The 21,594-nt window shown below is 47.3% G+C and overlaps 1 long non-coding RNA gene across 1 annotated transcript; it reads right to left on the bottom strand.

The window, feature by feature from the left end:
• Nucleotides 1–1,091: 1,091 nt before the first annotated feature.
• Nucleotides 1,092–7,468, bottom strand: LOC125283174 (uncharacterized). The gene is made up of 2 exons (XR_008958308.1): nt 4,486–7,468; nt 1,092–3,155 (listed from the first exon to the last, which is right to left on the bottom strand). It is a non-coding gene; the product is annotated as an uncharacterized LOC125283174 (long non-coding RNA).
• Between the last annotated feature and the right edge of the window lie 14,126 nt (nt 7,469–21,594).

Genomic DNA, 21,594 nt, shown 5'->3' with positions numbered 1-21,594 from the left:
AACTAGACATATAAATTTTCTGGGTTGAAGGAGAGACTGTAAATCTATCATATAATTTTCTAGCCATCCTTTAATATGAGATAAATTATAGCATATAAACATCCTCGGGATCTGTTTTATTATAAGAAAATAATTTTCTTTGCTGTCAGAGATGCCCATGAGGGCGTATTTTTATTATATATTTGAAAGCTGTTAAATTTGATGATTAAACACATAATTTCAAGCCATTTCTCAGAAAAGTTCTCAGACTACTCAGAGTATTTTACTTCTGAGTAATGCATTAAAAATACAAAATGCGTGACATTTATATTGAATTTTTGTAACAGAGAATGTACCTAAAACAGGAAATACGTGCAAATAAAAACTAAAGACCTAGGTCCAGATGTAAAAGGACATTCAAAATTCTGCTTCACAGAAAAACGATCTATTTTACCAACAATTCTTGCAAAATTTCTCTCTCCAGGTCTGCCCTTTACAAAATGACAAAAACTGTTCAAGGATCTGCTTACCAGCCTCACACAATTGCAGCTGTGTGTGTGTGTGTGTGTGTGTGTGTGTGTGTGTGTGTGTGTTTCAATCTCCATTCACCTTTGCAGGGCACAGAAATAAAGGAAAGATGAAAACCTTGAGCTACTCTGACACACATAAGGACTTATAGTTTATTAATCAGAGAATTTAGCTTATCCCCTCTGCTATTCATCTGAAATTAATTAAGTGCGTAGAATTACAAGGTGGGTGTATCCGAGACAGCAGGCCCTGCTCGGACTAATCAAAAGGGCACATGTTGAATGAGTACAATTTAGTTAAGGTTAATCCAGTGAAGATGATACCTCCCTGGTCTTAATTACTCTAGGTGATAGATTGTGGAATGGGAGAGTAGGAAGGAAGGGAAATTCGGCCCTACTGACTACCAGGATCTTCTAATTTAATTTAGCTCCCTGTTTTCACAGAGGCAAACCATTTCCATTCAGAGAGCAGGACCACACTCTCTGGGTTCTTGTTTAAGGTGGGTCAAAGAAAAAAAAAATAATTGCATGTGTATTTTTAAGATAAATAAATGGAAAACAAATATGAAGATTTCAAAGCTGTTGGTGATAATGTGCCTTTTATTACAGACATGTCAGTTCAGAACTTTATCACAGCTCAGTGGATTCTTTGTGATTTCTGCTGGGGGCTGGTTCCTTTTTCGAACTTTCTTCTGAGTGCTGACACTGGGCAATTTGCTGAAATAAACAGAGATCGTTTCTATACCTGCAAGACTGCATTAATGAAATGACTGTATATGTATTATTTAAAAGCAATAGTTTAAAATATTAACAAATACACCACTAACCACCACGCACAAATGACACAAACACAGTGGGGAGCATGAGAAGCCGATGCAAGAATACCTACTGTACGATTCCATTTATATAAAGCTCAAAAACAGACAACGCAAATGTACATGTCGCAGGTCAGAATAGTCATCACCTTCGGGGGAGCACAAAACAAGAGGGGCTCCTGGGGGTGTTGCCCATGTTCTGTTTCTTAAGCTGGGGGCTGGTGACACAGGTGGGTCCACTGTATGAAAATCCAGTCGGCTTATGAATTTGTGAACTGACAATTTGTGCACTGCTCTGTATCTATGCCTTGTTTCAATAAAACGTTTACTTTACAAAATTAAAATGAATAAAAGAAAAATACTAAGAAGGGAGTTGGATTATAGAATGATACAGTCTTAAAAGAGGTGCGAGGGCTGAGTTCTTAATGTGTTCACTTTGCCATCTTTCAATCGGCTCACGCACAAACGTTTTAAGATTACGCCTCTGTATCCAGACTTCACTAAATATTTGGATCTTTCTTGTTTCTTTTGCTTACGTGAAAGTCCCGGTCTGATTAAAGTGTTTCAGAATCTTATTCTGTGTTGGTACTTAAAGCGCAGCCCTCCCGCATTTAAAAAAAAAAAAAAAAAAGCTCATCTTCTCTTTGCGCACGCATTAAAAAATCATCAGTTGATTTCCTCGTTTTCAGTGTTGTGATATATTTTCGGCTCAAGAGGGGGTATCTGTTTCTGATTTATTAGCATTTGATCCCCTAGTTTCCTGCCATTGATCAAGCCTAATACTTAGCTCAGCTGATGAGTTTTATATGAAAACTGATATTTCAGGAAGACGGAAGGTTGGGCCCATTTTTAATATTTTTTCCCTTCATCTCTTTCAGAGTTTGATGTACACGGGAGACACCTAGAAAAGCCTGGAACTGTATTTCTTTTTCACTACGTCTCCCTGGTATAAACCGTTTGGAAGCAAAAGATGGATTTATCAATAGAAGAGACGTTTGTCCGGTGTCATCCACATCCTGCCGCTGTAGCTACAGTTACGCCCTCTCGCCAACACAGGCCTTCACCGCGCTGCTAACCCGCTGTCTGCCATTCAGTCTCCAGTGAAGTCACGCTGAATAAGGTCAGCTCGTTGGCAACATCTGCATTTGATCAGTTTGCACAAAACGGGGGCCTTCCTAACGCCGGACTTCCCCGAAGTCCCCTCTGACAATAGCCGATTCACCACCACTGCCTGAATCTCCCTCAGGAAACCTTTTTCCCCCTCTGAACTAGGCAGTGCCCAGACTCGATCCTGCCCTAATGAGCCAAGGGACATTTGTGGTCCCACGCCTTCCGAGCTGGCAGCACCCTGTGGGAGAATGTCCCTCCTTCAACTGGGAAGCTGTTGTTCTAGTTATTGCTAACGTTAGGGCGATTGGTGGTCCTTTATGCATGTCAGTACCGGGAAGGAGTAGCAAGTGGAATCCGGTCAGAAAGTCATGGGCCTGTTGCTGTTGCTTGAACCGTTGTAGACCCTGGTAGGGCCAGTTCTGTGTTCCCAGGTACACATCAGTGACATCAGTGGAGGATTAGCACTAGCTGCTGTGTGTGTGTGTGTGTCTGTGTGTTTGTGTGTCTGTGTTTCCTTTTCTCTTCTTTTCTTTTTTGCCCCTTTCTTCCCCCCACCCCCCAGCCATATTTTCGGCGTTGTATTGTCAATCTGTTATTCCAGTAGAAAATGTAAAGGACAGCTCTCAAGCCCCCTTTTCTTTAAAGCAAAAAATAACTTTTATGACAGTGTGATAGTCCCAGGTGGTATTTTGATAGGCAGAATATACGTTTTCTTCATGACAACCTAACAGAAAAAAACAGAAGAAAATTGATGAAAAAAACACAGAATGTATGTTTTATTCATGACAACCTAACAGAAAAGTTGATGAAAAATCATGTAAACTTTTACGTGAAACATCAACCTGAAGATAGCATGAGAGAAGTTTTAGAAAATTCGGGGCACCATTAAATTCACTCTACCTGTAGAGCCTTTAGAAAATGCCCCCATCAAGCATTTACAAAATTTGTTTGCCACATTTTTAAAATCTACAAGTCTGATTGTCCTTCCTCTATAGAGGGTGGGGCAATTCGGCTGAAAAAAACTTGTCTGTGAGTTACGTTTTCACTGAAGGGCTTCGGAGCCTAACGGTATCAAGCAGGAGGCAAGAGGCTCTCGAACAGTCCCGCTCTGCCGGAGATGTCCGAGCAGTTGAGGGGAGGAGACCAAAACACATGAAAGTGTAAATATCAGCAAGAAATGTCAGGTAGGCAGCAAGTGAATAGCCACCTTTTCCTCCTGTTAAGGACATCAGAACTGGTTCCTGGTTCAAGCCTGAAGCCTCCACTCGTGGTCCCATCTAAGGCCTCAGTGCCGCTGCCCCCCATCACCCCGTGATCAGGGGTGCTGGGGGTCAGACAGACCTGAGTTACAATACCAGCGCTTCTGGAAGCAGAGCAAGTTCCCGAACTACTCTGGGCCTTGGGTGTCCCACCTGTAAATACTAGCACTACCTCCTGCCTCCGGCCGGTGTATCACACGTGTATCACGGTGCAGTGTCTGCACCGACCCGGCCTAAAGCAACGCTGAGCGCATGCGCCTTGCTCAGCGCGGGCCACTACGGTTGGGATTCGTGCTCCTGCCCTTCCCCAGCCCTCCCCACATCAGCCGGTCATGTGGGATTTAGTATCTAATGATTTCGTTCAGATACGAAGGAAATTGTTTTTGAAATACTTCAGAAAGCTGCTTTTTCATGCACACTGCTTCCAAGTCCACGGGCTCTCCCAGCACAACCCGGTTCAACAGGGATGGAAATTCAGGGTGATTCACATCACTGTCTTTCCCCCTAAGTGCAAAGTTACATACTGTACAAATAAAGGAACAGCTTTTTCCACCACAAAAGGATTATTTTAAAGGTCTCGCAATGGGTGTAGAAACCCTTGGCACCCGCGCCAGCGTGTGGTCCCAAATGTTAATATTCTGGAAAACCTGACCTTTCCACAGAGATTTCACTGGCTTGATGCATGTGACTCAAATGCTTTTCCTCACCTCGGGCGAGACCCACATGTCGGGCAGTTTTCTCACTCATCTCTGCTGCTGAACCCCTGATGGCCGGAGGGCCCCATGGCCTTCTTACCCGGAGATCTCCCCCTCGTCGGCAGGGCTCCCTCCTGGGGCTCTTCCATCCGCGTGTCTTCGGGTCTGCCTCTGCCTCTTGAAGACGCTGTGTGTTTCCAGCACCGCCTCTGGCCACTTGGCCCTCAGCAGCTCTCCTCTCCATGCAGTCTTAGCTACTCCTCTTTTCTTCCCTCTTGGCCATCCAGGCCTTTCTGCCGCATTCGTCTCAGCTCCCTGCTGTCTTTGGAATAAACCCTTGGCTGTCACCTTGACTGTTGTAAGCATTAGCCCTCCTGAGAGCTCTTCTTTCAAAATGAGCCTTTCCCAAGTTTCTCCCTTTGTTTTGCTCCCAAAGCAAGCTCACTATACCCTTGACCTTTGCTCTGTCTCCCTCCTGTGGCTGTCCTTGTGCTGATACTTGTCTGTCCTTGAGTGAAGGGGTGGGGCTGCAGGGGGGGTAAAGAGGAAGAGGCTGGAGCCTTGACTCTTAGCCAACTTTGCTTGGTCATGTCTTTCCTCTTCTGTTGATCCATTAAGATGGTGCTGGAGCCAGCCATCACGTTCTCCTTCAGAACCACTTCTGGGAATTCTGCTTAACCCTACCTGCCTGCCCCACCAGCACCATCCAGAAACACAGTACGTTCCCAACGAATGTATTGACTCTGTCTCTTCCTCCCACCCAGTGTCTGGAAACCCCTTCACTTTTGTGTCATGTCCTCAGGGATGCTTCTTAACAAGAGCTGGGCCTAATTCAGTTCTTTATAGAACTGGGCAGGTTGCTGTCATTGAATTAAAAGTCCCATTCAATTCTGTTCAATCCAATTAATTTAAAATGTAAGGATGATTGGGGTTTGCTCTGAGTGATGCAAGAGAAAGAAGAGAGGATGCCACCTCCCTACCCCCGTGATGGAAAGTGAACTCACGTGAGAGGAATGGAGAGCAAGGCAGGATCTGTGTGATGGGGAGAGGGGCTGGGTGACTGCCCTGGACCCCTGGGAGAAGTCAGGGCTTGTCTGTGTCCGAGGGGCTTTGGGGGATGAGAAGAAGTGTTCACTTCTTTCAATCACTTAAATTATTCATACTTAGCTTAGTATCCAATTTACTAATTTTAAAGCAATTAACGTTTTGAAAATACTCACACGCTACCAAGTAGCTAATAAGTCAAGAATATCAACTTAACTAATTAGATTCCCCCTAACGAGTAAACATTTTTGCACACTTAAGCAATTAAAGTCTTTACAGTTCTAATATATCAGATTCCCCTAATTGCTTAGGCACCTGAAAAAATAAATTGGCAATAATTTCATGATAATAAAGTCATCAGCTCGCTTACACTAAAATCTGTTACACAAAAGCTAACACCCTACACTTACCTGTGATTCTGCTTCTTGTTTTCATTCCCATTTTCACTCAACCCCCCCTAATGAGTCAGAGTCACTTTCTAAGCCAGGTTAAGGCTGCAAATACAGGTGGCTGGTGTCAAGTCAAGACAGGGAGCAGTGACTTGGGTGTGCTTTCCAAGGTCAGCGTCTGGCCAGCCAGGCACTTTGCTATTCAGAGACTTGATTCATGACATCAGAACTGTACAGATTATAGGTTCTGACCGAACAGATGCATTTTTATTATTTTGATCTTAATCTTTGCCCCCCAGTGATGCTGGTTCTGAGTATCTTCCCTTATATGTAGTACAGTCTTACAGAAGTCACCTTTGCAGCTGCCTAGTATGAGCATTTCTCTTCATTTTACCGCAGGTATAAGCCGCTTTTGCAGTTGCTGGCTCTCAGTGAGTCCTGGTCTGGTTCCATTTTAACTCGGATGTTTACTAAATTTGTGTTTCCAAAACTATAGCGCCGGAGTATGGATGTTCCATGTTCCAGTAACTATGAGAGCTGGGGCGAGTCACTTTCCCTGAGCTCCGGGTTCCTATCCTGGACTCCACGTCTGCTGAAGTCCAGTCAGCCCTAAGCACCTGCGATGCTTGGATTCTAAGTGGCCAAATGCATGTGACATACAGCCGGTGCTGTGGACCTTCATGGGAGGGTGTGACCTGGGCAGTGGAGTTGATGGGCTAAGTGGGAACTTGAAGGATGGCAGGATTAGACTGGATGAGAAAAGAGAAAGGGCAGCTAGAGAGGGGGAAAGACATGAGCGAAGGCCTGGCGGCAGGAATGAGGTGGTCCCAATAGAAGTGGGATGCAAACTAAAAATCTTGAAGAGAAACCACCATAGTGGCACGGCCACCAGGAGGGATATGCTTATGTATTAGTGGTGAACTTCCGGCAGCTCTGGTATCTGTTACCTGAATGTTTTTGCTACTTGACAATCGTTTATGGGATGTCCTTTGAGGATATAAGTTCAAATCCAGACACCTTAGCAAAAGTGCATGTGATGGATCTGCTCTCTGCGTGGGGGCTGGGAGGGAAGGGTGCCGCCTACAAGACCCTGACTTTGTCAGTTCAGTGGCTCCGCCCCCTCTCCCTCTCTCTCCCAGCCCCAGCCCTCCTCTTCTACTTTTCTATCTTTGTGAAACCGACCCCTGCAAAACTCAATGGCCTAAGACAACAAGTTATTATGTCTCGTGCCTCTGGCTGAGCTGGGGTCCGCCAGACAATTCTGCTCCATGTAATACTGGCTGGGGTCACTCACAGGGCTGCCTTTGGCTGCTAGATGGGCTGTGCTGGCGGGTCGCGGAAGGCTCCGTGCATATCTCCGGGGTCTTGGGGCCTCTCCCTGTGGCCGTCCCTCCCGTCGGGCCTTCTCCCGGCGTGGTGGTCTCAGGATGGCCCGACTGCTCACAGGGCTGCTGGCTTCCAAGAAGGAGAAGCAGAAGGTGCTTTTAAGAAAACCTCCACTGGGGACTTCCACCGTGTCCTCCTCACAACATCCTGTTGTTCTGCACAGGTCCAAGGCCAGCCCGGCCGAGCTAGACCTCTGGATGGGAGCGGAGCTGGGGCAGAAGAGGGCTGGGTGACTGTCTCTGAGGACGGTCTGCTCCATCTCCCCCCGCCGCATGGGGTGCGCGCAGCTGCCGGAGGACTAAAAACAGCCACGCTGGGCAAACAGACCTCGGGGCCAAGGCCAGTCCCCAGTGCCAGGTGTTAGAATTTTCCATCTGTGAACAACTGCCGTGAATGCTGGCGGCTCTGCTCATTGTGACTCTTCATCGCACACCTTTGGTTACTGCTGTGTTTCTCAAGTGTAAGTCTTTTTTCCCCCTAATTAGACCAAAAGCTCCCAGGGGCAGGGACCACCTGTTCTTGTCTCATCAGCCTAACCCCGTACCTTGAGTCAGGCTAGTAACTTCTGAAGGAAGTCGAATTTGTATAAAATTCCATGCATTCATATTCCTTGAACACTAATGAGTGGTCTGGAGTGAGAACAGTGAACAGAGGCGCCATATTCTGGTGCTTTCCTCATTCCTGAATAACGGTACCGACGGTGACAGTCCCATCCACCATGTACGGAGAACCTATTCTCTTTGCACCTGCTGGTTTTACACACACTGTGCCCCTGACCCTCCCGGCCATTCTGTGAAGAGAGGTTATTCTTGTCCCCTTTTACACGAGAGGAAACCGAGGCTTTAGGGAGATGATGTATTTTCCCCGGGCCAGAGTCTATCCATGACGGAGCCGGGATCCAAGCAGGAGACGATGTAGCCCACGGGTGGGGCCATCACCTCCATTCTGTTACCAGCCAGGCATGTAGAATGCCAATGCTCAATGCACAGTTTTCAGTTACCCCCCAAACATCACGGCCTGGCCAAAACCCAGATCCTGACCAAGCACGTGTGACCACACACGCACGTGTGTGTGTGTGTGTGTGTGTGTGCGTGTGCGTGTGCCCGCATGCACCTGCGCAGGAGAAGGCAGTCGACACTGGGAAACCTAGCACGTCCAGTGTCGTAAAGCAGTGGTTCTCAAGGTGGTCCACGAGTCCAACAACACTAAGGCCTCGACTGCCTTTCTCATGGTCACGCTATCCCGTGTGCACACCGGTGTTTTCCACGAGCAATATGCCATGTTCCGGTACGACAGGCTGGCTGCAGACGCGTAGAAAGAAGCAAAATGACTTCTAATAAATCGGACATTAAAAAGCTTTCCAAAAATGGTAAACAAGGCCAGTCTTCTCACTAGGCTTTTTCTTGTTGTTGTTTCTGAATATGTGGTTACTTTTCATGAAAGTATTATTTATGTGACGGTGTAATGGGTTTATTACTATTTTTAAATGAAGTAATAAATGAGTATTTTAGAATGTGCAGTCTTAATTGCTAATATGGAAATTCTTGATAGATATGATTCATATAAAGGGAAGCTGAGTGGAGTCCTCAATGATTTCGAAGAGTACAGAAGGGAGTCCCGGGCACTGTTGGTGTGGGCTGCAGTGGGAGGGGGGTTGGAAGCCTCTGGCTCAGTAGGAGAAGCTAAAGCTACCGGTCCTTTGCTTGAGTTGTGGTAAGCATTGTCAAAGACCCAATGGTGGTGAAATGAGATGATCTCGGGGCTGAGAGAGCCCCTGGGAACCATGAAGAACGCCCTGAAAGTGAGAGCCATGCAGGATTTTCTCTCTCTACTCCTCTGCCATCCAGAAGGCCTAGCAGAAGCTCAAAGACTCAGGCATGATTTCTGCACTGCAAACTATGGCAGCAGTCATTTGCTACAAAGACCAGAATTCTCCTTTGTACCAGAGAGCCGATGCTTTAGAAGGCACTGCCCAGGTGGCCAGAGTGCATGGCTCTGATATCCAAGGCCGTTGGGTCAGGGCTGATCTCTACATACCCAGTATCTATACACAAACTCGGTTCAGGGGGAAAAAAAAAACAGGCAAAGCAACTCGCTCATCGGCCTGGGTCTGCAGAAGGGGCTGACACTGTCTCCTGCCTCCCCCCACCTGGTCCAGATCTCCGACTGAGGCCTGAGAGCACAGAGGCTTGTGAGCCAGCGGCTGTGAAGAAGGAAATCCACTGCTCCGTCACTGCTGGACTCCCTGTCTTCATTTCTAGCATCCTGCATTGGGGGTAGACAGTCCTACGGGACAACTTGACCACACCCACGTCACACTTCGAGTTCTTCCTAAAACTTGGTGACGGTTGTGAAGATGCCAAGGAAGCCGTGAACCAAACATCTACCCAACAGGCCCAGTCTACAAGCCCAGCCTCACGCTCCGACCTTGAATCAGACCGGAGGATCACATGACCTGAAGCCAGCCCCAGGCTCACCAGTGAGGTCTGCTGCGGGGCTGGCGAGCGGTGAAGCAGCTCGTTGCCCTACACCGGGATTCCGGGCCCGGGACGAGCTGCGGTAAGGTGAGTCACGGGGGAGAGGATTAGGCCTGAGCTCGGGAGGGCAAATCATCGCTTCCTGTAGGAAGCGGGCACCTGGTTCTCTTCCTGGCCCCACCACACACTCCTCCTTCTTGACCTCTCTCCTGTCCTATTCTTTGCTTGTGTCCTACTCCTGCTTTCCCAAACCAGTTCTTCGTCATACACCCTCCCTTCCTCTTCTAAGCTCTGGGCCTGGAATCCACGTGGCTCTGCCCTGCCGAAGACCCCAAAGAGCAGGAGGTGAGGCTGAGCCCATGTCCTCATACAGAAGACAGCAGGGGGGCATGCAGAGAAGGAGGGAGGCAGAACCAGAGTTCGCAAAGTGTCCTCAGTTTCAGAAAATAAGCATGTGAATCTCGTCTTGTATAGATTTTCTTTAATTTGATTAAGGTAATGATACTATCTTTATGCAACTCCAATCATAGAAATGAATGTATCTGAAAATTTAGTGTCATACCAGCCACATATTGAGTTGTTGACAATGCTTGTCTAAAAGGCTCTTACAACTACAAAGTAATGTATCTCTAATGGTGGAACTCCAGGCACAGAGACAGACCAGTGTGAGTGATACTCAGGATAGAAGAACTATTCCAGCCGCTCTCCAGTTACACCGAATGGGCAACCATCGAGTCCAGTTATGTAATAGGCAGCCTGCGTCAATTCTCATTTGAACGCATTTGCTTGTAAACTAAAATGACTTCTGGTGAGTTACCCTCTCTAACAGAGAGCTATAGGGCCTTAAAGCTTACACTGGTAATCCATTTTTAAAAAATTGCACATTGCTGGGGCACCTGGGTAACTCAGTTAAGCATCTGACTCTTGGTTTCAGCTCAGGTCATGATCTCAGGGTTCTGAAATCCAGCCCCAAGTCGGGCTCCGTGCTCAGTGTGGAGTCTGCCTAAAGATTCTCTCCCCCTGCCCCTCCCCCTGCTCATGCTTACTCTCTCTCTCTCAAACTCAAATAAATAAATCTTTTTAAAAAATTGTGCACTGCTTCGGCAAAAGGTAACCTCTGAATCCCCCTCCCCCCGGGTGCATCTATGAGAATGAGTTGTCTAGATGACTTGGTTCCATGAATAGCATGTATTCATTCATTCAGTCATTCATTCATTCATCATTCATTTATGTAACAAATATTTAATAAGGAAGGGAAAGAAGGAAGGCAGGGAGGAAAGGGGAAACAGTGCTTTCCAGGGGACTGGTAGGGGTGTTACCAGCTTCACAGCTTCCTAGCCAGCAGGACTAGACTCTTTGAAAGAGAACTCTGCCTCAGGGCAAAGAATAAATCCCCAGAGAGGAGACGAGGAGAAGGGGGACAAGAGTCTGCACACGCTACAGTGTCGGCTTATTACACAGAATGTTATCCCCACCACACCTCCCTTCCCTGGCTTCGCCTTCTAGAATCAGGCAGCAAAGAGCCCTCAGAAGCTCTTTGCATGAGCACGACTCATTTCTCTCTCGAGCAGGTCAAGTGGGAGGTGTCTGCTCTGAGGTCTGCTTGGAAGGGACTCAGAAGGGCCCTCCCAGGCTCTCCCACCAGCCTCTCTCCAATGCTGGCTTACTCTTCTGGTGTAAGTGCCGGGCCCTAAAATACAAACCGCACTGCCATAAGTAACAGATTAAGCCTTGAGCAGCCATTAACCCCCAGTAGGGCAGGGCTGAGAAAGCGGCCACTGGTAACGGAAAGTGTGCCAGGTATTTGGGACAAGGAGACTTGGATTCAAATCCTACCACTTCTGAGTGCATGATCCCTTCACCTGCTCGAGCGACAGTTATTGCCTTCATCCCTGGTGAGACAGAATCATGTCACAGGCTGATGTGAGAGTTAAAAGAGACTATTTGCGGAATATGTTTTCTGGATACAGAACACAATGACGTCTGTCATTATTACTCCATTTTATCAGATGTTTTGGGAGTGACGGCTAGCTGGCAGGCCTCCGAGGAGGGCTGGGGAGGGGCGGGGGAGAGCTCCCCAGAGTATGGACTGAGGCAGACTGGCCTGGGAGGGGTATCAGGCACCTGCAAGGGACGAGAAAGGAAATAAGGCAGGGGTTTTGAGGGGAGAAGGGGATGCGGACGGAAAGCAGGAAAGATGCCCAAATCAAGCAGCCAGTTTGATGATTTGTTCAAGAGTCGGGCTCAGCCTCCCTTGCTGAAACACAGACCGTGGGAGATCCTTGAGAAGCGATCCGTGAGGCCTGGGCCTGTCTCCAGGGTCAGAGACAGCTTAGGAAGGGGAGAGGGGAGTCATGGGTCTCTGGATTTTGGAGAAAAACTTGGGGTCCCTCACTGCCATTCCCCAGGTCATGGTGAGAGTCTGTCCCATGCCAGAACAGCCCAGGCCCTGCTTTGGGGCCAGAGGGCTGTGGACAATCAGGGCTCAGCCTAAGACATTTGGGGCAGGTGCACTGCCCACCTACTGGGAACCTACAGACCAGAGTGAGGTGGGCCACAGGACCCTCACTTAGCTCACAACCGATTACGAAACCACTTCTGGTAGAGACCAGTCTTCTGATTTGACAAACTTATTTGGACTTCTGGGGCATTCAAGTTTTAACCCAGGGAAACACATCGGGTTCTAGGGGGAGGAGAGAGGACTCATGAAAATCACTTTAAATTAACTTTAGACTGCTGCTTGTAGCAGGAGAGCTCTGTAGGCCCCAACTACGCTAATGCAGCCTTGAGGTTTGAAGGGCAAATCCCCCCAAACACCAGCCCGGCCGCAGGAACCACTCTGAGAGCTGGCTCCTGGGCTGTGAGGCTCTTACCACATTGTAAACTATACATTTGCAAATCTCACAGCTAATCCGCGGTACAGCCTGCGTGCAATCTAATATGAGTGTGAGAGACCCGGAGGCAGCCTCGTGGCACAGGCAGACCCCGTCTTAAGCCTCACGCTAAACAGTATGACTGGTTAGCCAGACGGCAAAATATGTAACTTGAAGTCCCCTTGCCATGAGAACCCCGTCTCTGGAATTTCCTGGCTTCGGGAGGGGTGGCGTTCAATTTCTAACCTTTGCTTTCTGTTGCATTTTATTCCTGGGGTCATTTGTGTATTTGGTAGGGAGGTGAGGGGGCAGGGAGAAGAGAGGAAGAGAACTCCAAGAGAAGAACGAGGAGCCTGAGGCTGCCAGGAGCGCACCGCGGAGCCCCATCTGGGCCCGGCACGGCAGGCGCAGGGACCAAGCCATGCGGACGGAGGCCGGCGAAGCGCACCGTCGACCCCCTTCCCACACACGCATTGCCACAGGTTTTCCCACAGCCCCGTAATTGTGGCCAAGTGAAAACAGCTGTCATATCAAGCAAGCGCACTGGACTTGGGGTCACAAAAGCTCATTCCCAGCCCTGCTTTTACCACTTGCTCACTCAGGGACCTTCGGCAAATCTCTCTACCTCTGAGTTTCAGCTTCCTCCTTTGTTACTGGGGTGACGGTGCCTCCTAGAGAATTGTAAGGATTGGATGAAGTAAATGGGGGGGAGGCCGAGGGCACCCCGAAGGCTGTCTAGGGGGCTCTTTGGAATACCTGGGTTCAGAAATGTCTCTTCTGCAGCTTAGCCCAGGAACAAACAAAATACTCCATGAGCAGCTGCTGTGTGCTGGGCCCCTCACCTGGCCATCGGGGCGAGGTGAGGGAGAAAGGCCACCATGAACACTCAAGCAGGTGCTGAGGACCAGCCCTCAAAAGATGACTAACACAATGGGGCATCTTATACTAAGAACCAGTAAACGTTGAAAAGAGCTCGGAGGAGAGAAGAATGAGCATCAAATAATGGACCGCAGAGTCTTTCGGGGCGGGGGGGGGGCGGTGAGAATGCTTCATCCTGTTCCTTTGGCATCCTAGGAATAATTCTGGCCCCAAGAAAGACTGGCCAAACGTGCCCAAGTTCAAACAGTCACAGGATCCTTAATCGAACTCTGCCGAAGCAATTCGAGTACACATTTCTGGATTAAATTGGCTTCGGGGAAAGCTGGTGTCTTCTGCCTGACGATTTTGTCTCTTTTGCCCCAAGTCTATAGGACCTGACACCATGCGGAGTGGAGCAAGGTAGTGCCTGGGGAGGGAGAGTCTCTAGAAAGTTATAGTTCTGGATGTGCCTCTTTTAAAAAAAAAAAAAACTTATCGGACGTCATCATATGATTCCATTTCTTGGCTCCTACCTTAAAAAGCCTGAGACCGCCTCGGAGGGAATTTCTTGTTGATAGCCGAGGCCTTCAGACTGGAATCCAGCCACACGTCCCATCTCCCCTGCAGCCCGAGGGTGCAAGCTGCAGCCACCAGGGAAGCTTTGAGTTACAACTTAAAGAGTGCAGATGACATTTAAAAAATATCCGAGCATTACCGTCATTGCCTGAAAAACTTCTCTGGGCATTTCCCTGCGTGGCTATTACTTGACAAGGGCCCCATCCTGCAGAGTGATTTCTAATCTCGGCCATTTCTGAAGGTCACTTGAAGTCTGGCGGTGTAGATGACGTTGCATGAACAGTGAGGGAGTTTAGTGTGCCCACAAGCTGCGAGTGACATTTCTGTGGAGAGTCAGGTCAGTCCCCGGGAAAGCAAAACCAGGATAAAGATGGAGAGAAACAGACCAACAGAGGCAAAAGCCTGTAAGAAAATACAACAACATGTTTGTGGCGGCAGTCTTGGTAAAGATGGCATGATGGCTGATGTCTGTGTTTCTCAACAGTAGCAACCGATGAGTAGGAAAAAATGATAATCAGAAATTGGTCATTAGAAAAATTTCCAATAATCTCTAATTTAAGAATAAAACGGAACTATGCATGTTCTTTTGAATCTAAACCACTTGGCAGCCTGGTTCTGTCATATCTTGGGCAAGTGGCTGAACTTTAATTTCCGTTTTCTCATCTATAATTTGAAAGCAGCAGTGATCCCGCCAACCTCAAAGGACCACCATGAAGACTAGTGAAGTCAACCTGGTAGAGCGGTTAAAGGAGCACCTGGTCAGCCTCAGTAAGTCTTCCCTCTCTTCTGGGAGCTAAATATATCTGTGTGGAAGGAGGCGTTGGTGCCATCCCTCCTGGGCAGCAGAGGGGGAGAAGTTCAAGCAGGCTCGGGTGGGACAGGGAGAGAGCCCGGTGTTCCTTAGCATGGTGAGAATGAGGTCAAGCACGCTGACACGGGAAATATCTTCCCACCACGTGAGAGTACGTTGTAGTGCCTTTGAACGTTTCGAGTGCTGCCTTGGTTAGGTGTGTTGACTTTTTCTAGTAAGAAAACCAGCCATGTCTCCCGAACAGGGAGGTCGAATGGGAAGTGGAGAATCCACATTGATCCTAATAAGAGCAGAGCACCATCCGCCTGTTCGGACTGTATGTGGCAGAGCCGGGGAAAACCTCTGTGAGCATCTGGCCAAGTTTTGTAAAGGAACGAGAATTGCCTGCCCTTGCTGGAGGGAGAAGAGAGGCAGCTGACTCAGAAACTTCGAGAAGATTGAGGCAGAGACTGCTCGGCAGGCCCCAATATCCATCTCTTCTTCTTGCTTTACTAAGGGATCTCTGAACTTAAACGGGGCGCATGGGTGCCCAGAATAAGACACAGTTCCCAGCCTTATAGTGTAGCTATGTGACTAGGGTTTGGACAATAGGATGCATGCAACTTCTGGATCCTGTCCCTGGAAGGAAGGAGCATAGCCTCCTCTTTTCCCTTGATTCCCCTTCCCACGGGCCAAGCTGTAGAGATGATGGCTAGGGGCTGGGGCGGCTTCTAGATCACCAGCACAAAGGGAGGCTGTGTGTTGAGGACAGCAGAGCAACATGACAGGAGTCAGTTTCACACACTATAAAACGGTCACAACAGCCAGGGGTGATTGGTGCTCAGATCGTTAGAGAAAAATCAACTCCTATCTTGTTTCAGCTGCTGTTATTTTGGGTTTTATTACAGGAGCCAGACCTGCATTCTACTTCATGCAGGAAACAAAAAGAATAAAAGACAAGACACTGGGTTTGGAAGAGAAAAGTCAAGAGGGCAAGAATGTCCGTGGAAGACCTTCCTTCAAAAGCCTAAGCCTGGAAGGGCCGGCCACGGGTTAAGCATCAGAAATTGATTGAACCATTCGAGAGTCAACCTTTGTCCCTCCCCTACTTAGTATCACTCCCTGAAAGCCCAGCCTCAGGGAAGAACGTGTACTCCTGGGTGTCTGGTCTGCTGGGATTTTGTAGGACAAGTTGGCCCGTGGAAGTAGAAGTCTTTATTTATTTATTTAAGATTTTATTTATTTATTTGTCAGAGAGAGAGAGAGAGCATAAGCAGGGGGAGTGGCAGGCAGAAGGGAGAACGAGGAGCCCAACATGGGACTCGATCCCAGGACCCTGGAATCATGACCTGAGCTGAAGGCAGACGCTTAACCAACTGAGCCACCCAGGTGTCCCAGTAAAAGCCTTTTAAATAAAGTGCTAGTCCTCCAAATTTGGACCACAAACTAGCGCCAACCCCCAAACTGTTTGAAACCAGCCCCCACGAGCTGAGTATAAACATTCGGGGGGTGGGTGTGGCACCTCTTTTAGCCATTTGACATTGCTACAACATCTGAGCATGGGTTTGTTTTTCTAGCAATTTGCTTGTTTGTTACTTGACAAAAATATTATTCTGCAGTGGACTGAAAATAAATACACTGGTTCTTTACCTGCAGACAGTTTGAGAAGGTGGAAGGAGGGCTAAACATGCATTGAGAAGGTAGTCCAGGTATGAGAATTTTTTATGATTCCTGTAAGTTACTGACGTATGGCAGCTGAAAGAGAAAACGAGGAAGAGCCGTGCCACTCTTCCTGCCGCGTGTTAAGCTCAGTCCCCTGCCATCGCTATTGGGCACAATTCATGCTCCAACAACCTTAGCGAGCCACGCCCACAGAGTCGGTGCTAATCCATCATTCTTAAAAAGGTAAAATCATGGTCTTTACATAAATACAAAATGAACATGTGTCAAGGGTTTAACTCATTAAATGAGACAGCCAGCAAGATGTTAAGACTAATTCAAAGGAGAATTTAGAGAACGGGCTTGGGACGCCTGGGTGGCTCAGCAGGTTAAGTGTCTGCCTCCGGCTCGGGTCATGATCCCAGGGTCCTGGGATCAAGCCCCATCCTGGGCTCCCAGCTCAGTGGAGAGTCTGCTTCTCCCTCTGCCCCTCCCCCTGATCATGGTCTCCTTCTCTCTCAAATAAATAAATAAAATCTTAAAAACAAAAAAAAGGACGGGCAAACATGTACGTAGGAAATCAGAACTCTGACATCAATTTGCTAATTATTTACAAAACCAGTTAGTATCTTATAACACAGGGGCGTCTGGGTACCTCAGTCAGTTAAAGCTTCCAACTCTCGGATTCTGGCTCAGGTCATGATCTCAGGGTCATGAGATAGAACCCTACCTCAGGCTTTCTTCCGGCCATAGAGCCTGCTTAAGATTCTCTCTCTCTCTCTCTCTCCCTCTCCCTTTGTCCCTCCTTCCACCCCGCTCTCACCCACTCTCTCTCTCTCTATCTCTTTAATACACACACACACACACACACACACACACACACACACACATATCCTATAATGCAACGAAGTGCAACGGTTGGAATGTTTTTTTCGACACAGTTGATACAATTATCTCTCTACTGGACAGGATGTATTTGATCTCTAGACATGAGACTCATCTGCATCTGTTAATTAGCCTAGCTAATAGACGATCAAAGACGCATCCACTTTTGAGGGAGCTAACCCCTCACGGGCCCACTGGCAGCTCCCCCACTAAAGCACCAACATCCCTTCATTTTCAGGGGGAGCTTTCACTCCGAGTCTCCAGTAGGGTGGGCGCAGGTGTATCTCCTAGTCAACCTGTCCCCCAGCCCTTCAGTAGATCACGGAGGACCCACTGAAGCTCAGCAGGTCCTTCGATCCTGGCTCTTCGGGGTGCTACTTCTCTCTGTTGTGAGGAAATCAAATGATTACCATGAACTCTCTTCACTTTAACCCTTTGTCCTCTAACCCATGGGTCCTGGAGCCTCTCCCAGCCTCTGATGAATGCTATTCACCTTTCTTTTCATTTAGTTCCGTTCCGAGTCGGCTGGGTCCTTTAGCTCTGAGAGTGGCATATCTGCGAGACAATCTAGGCATCCTTTTGCAGAGAGCCCTAATTACCAAACTCCTCGAGATGCATGACCAAGTACCTTTTTCGCAGGGGGTACCAGGTCCCAAGGCGGGGAATGCACGGAAACAGTGTGTGGAGGGCCTACCGTAGCACGATATTTGCCTATCACCTAGGAGCATTTAGCTGCTCTGGGAGGCTAAAATTCTCTTTATTCTCTCTCCAGGCAGGCACAGCTGTGCGGGTGGGAGGCACTGAGACTGACGCAACTGGGCAGGGGAGAAGACTGGGAGCAGCTAGACGTGGCTAGCCCTGAGGGAGGAAACCAGGCTTAGCCTCTTTTGACCTGTGTCGTTTCTTGCAAGTCACTTAAAACTTCTTAGGACCTCAATTTCCTCAAATTACCTACCTCCAATACAAGGATGAGCAATAATAAGTGTGAATTCTCCAGCACACCCTGCACACTCAATACATGAGAATTACTATTATCATAGGAAGAGAGAGTTCACTGATGGCCGGACAGTCCTGTAAGAGATGGGACTTGAACCAGGCAGGGAAGAAGAGGCAGAGGAGGGATGCAGAAGGAAAATGGGAGGAAGGGCATTCCAGCAGCAAAAGCTGGAAGCAGAAATGAGCAGGCCCACTCCAGAAGATAGCCCTAAAGAGAGGAAACTGATGATTATGGGAGAAAAGTGGGACCAAAGTGGGCCAGAGGGGCTAGAAAACTGAGGCACTTGTGCACTTGAGGCAATGCAGCAGGGATCTATGGAAAGTTCTAGAGGTCATCCTGGTTTGTATCTACAGTTGTGTTTCTCTACCACAGCACAACAGAAATACCAGCATCCATAAACCCTTCCTTGTTATTCTCCCTTCCCCCTCAACAGGATAGGGGCCTCTCAAGTCCTGAGGCACTTTAAGGTAGGGCCCCTCTTCCAGCGGCTGAACCCCCTGCAACTTTTCTAGGGGAATTCAGATCCTAATCTTATTTTACAGTCTTTCTGGGAAGACATGTGAAGCCCAGACAACCGGTTCATCTTCCAAAGGAGGCTTCTTTCACCAAACCTTGAAAGTTTGAGTCAGGGCTGCCACCATAATTACTGCCATGTGACACAAACCTACAAGGACACACTGGGTCCTCAGAACATGCTTCTAATGGAAGTGGCCTCCGAGAAGACTGAAAGGCACACAATTATTATTTTTGACCATCAAGTTGGCATTTGCACCAACATTGATTAATTGCTTAGGCACAGATAGAACTTAAGAAACCATAAAGCTATCTATGATTAACTCTCTAGATGTCAGATTAACCTGATGGTAATAAATTCTTAAAGAGGCAAATGGCTTGCATGTTCCAAATCAGTCATAAGCAGCAGAATATGCGTTCCGCAGGCTCAATAGGTGAGTTCCTATTTCTGAGAAATATTTTATGTCCCGGGTTTCCCAACACAACCCCAGAGTATACTTTCAAAGAGAGCAATGTCGACTTCTAAGCAGATTCATGAAAAAAAAAAAAAAGAGCCATGTTTTATATTCCATGTGTCTTTGGTTCGCTCTTAATGGTGTCAAAACATCTTGTTGAAAATTGATAATCTAAGCAAATCTTGCAGAAATTTTTGCAATTTGCATTTAGCTTATACCGTAGTACTGTGCCCATGAGCACAAGGTGTTGAGCAGAAATTCTCAATTTGTACTTGTAGGTATATTTTATTTGTCAACTAGAATATAATTTTACCAAGGGAAATAAAGACATTTTGCTTCTTTTGAAATTCCCACTAATACCTGATCCAAGATTCTTCATCTGTTGTATGTTTGGTAATTAGTTGGGAGGGATGCTCTCCGCAGCTCATAAGAGAGGCTAGACGCAGCTTCAGCAATACGGCATTCACTAGCTCGCACAGCACGAAATTGAAAGGTCGTGCACAAGCAGGATTGATCACTGCAGAGACTCAGCCGTGACAGTAAGACCCAGGATTTTTCCATTTTTCTGTTCCATCAACTTCCACATATGGATTTTCTCATTCACCACACTCCACCTCCAAATGCAGGAATTGCCATTTCCCTTTGATCTTCTCTTGAGGAGAAAAATCTTTCCCAGAAGCCTCAGGACACCTTCCCCTCAGGTCCCATTGTTCAGGACTGGGTCACATGACCATGGACCTCCGCAGCCATTTTGAATTACTATGGCAAGGAATTGCTACTGTTAACCAGGAAGCAATAGAAGGTTGCTCTTTGAGAGGCCATCCTGAATCGGTCACTGTATCTACTTGTAAATGAGGTCTCCAAACTGAGGTGAAACGTAACAGGGAGAAAAAAGTTTCGGAAGTTGTCTGATAGGGAGAGGGGTGGGTTAGGAATGATGGTTACCATGCCTAGTTTTAAGAAAACTTCCCAATTCTCCCAGGCCTGAAAACTTGTAAGTAAAGTCACTACAGAAAGCAGTGGAATATGATGTTGGCCCTATAGCAAGTTCCGTTTACTACTCAGTTCTGTAAATTGGTTAAGACAATTGGAAAAGGCCAGGCTCATCAGGGTCGCCCTTGAGATCCTGGCAGCCGTACGCAGGAGCTCCACTACCTGCCCAGCTTCAGGAAAGCTTGATGTAGTTTGCAGCCAATCTTGCTTGCAGATAAAATGTGTATTAGTAGATTATTTGCAAAGATACAGAGAAAATGATAATTTGTTGTTATATGGTGTGGTTGTATCACATTATAAAAAGGCAGAATGGCTAGTGGTCTGATGAAGCAACCAGCTGAATTAGTCCCTCTCTTCAATGCCTGTGACAACATCAAGTGTATAGATCAATTAGGACAGAAGGATCTGGGTATTTGGAAGACTGAAAAAATGAGACCTAAATTACCTTTAAGTAACAGAAATCAACAGAATATACAATGTACCTATATAATATATAATTATATAATTAAAAATATACAACATTAACATATAATGTATAACATATGTAGCTTTATAATATATATAACACAAACATACATACTAAACAGAATAAAATAGTGATATTTTAGTATATAATAAATTACTTTCCTTTTATTTCTCCTTTACGTTAGCTATACCAGCTCACGTTACTAAGAGAAAAGATAAACCCTGTGCGATCTTTTGATTAATGTAAGGTTGATAGGTTTGACAGAGAAATCCTGCCAGAGGAAATGTGTTGCCACCAGTGCAAAGAGAGCAGAAGAAGTATCTATATGAAGCAAAAGGACGACATATTTTCTAGGCTCCTGCAGACAGAAGGCCTATCTCCCTGTTATTATCTGGCTTTTCTGGAACATCACTCTCAAAAGCAGAGTTTTCTTAGGTGTTACACGCCCACGACAGACTAAATCCTTAGGAAAACCTTGGTGCCTCTGTGGGGAACTTCACAAAGCTGTCAAGTGTTCATTGCTCTTAAAGTATTTGCCAAAAGTCAACACTTGAATTGCAGTCGGCTCTCCTGCCTTGAAGAGCTGGGGATGAGATGGTTCTCAGGACGAGCAGAGCCTCCTCACCCCTCCGCCCCAGGCCAACGCTAGCCCAACTCATGATGCCCAGCGCACTTAGCATGTGCGTTCCCCGCTGCCCTTCCACCCGCTTCGTTCCATGCTGCAAACAGAGCACTCACGTATCAAGCATGGAGCGGGAGCAGATGAAAGAGACGGTGTGAACCCAGTTCTCAGCTGAAAGAGCTCAGAGAAAATGACAAAACCCTCAGGAGCTAAAGGGTGGAGGGCA

Source organism: Ursus arctos, unplaced genomic scaffold (genome assembly GCF_023065955.2).
Source record: "Ursus arctos isolate Adak ecotype North America unplaced genomic scaffold, UrsArc2.0 scaffold_8, whole genome shotgun sequence".
NCBI classification, from domain to species: Eukaryota; Metazoa; Chordata; class Mammalia; order Carnivora; family Ursidae; genus Ursus; species Ursus arctos.
This window is presented reverse-complemented; position numbering and strand designations above follow the sequence as displayed.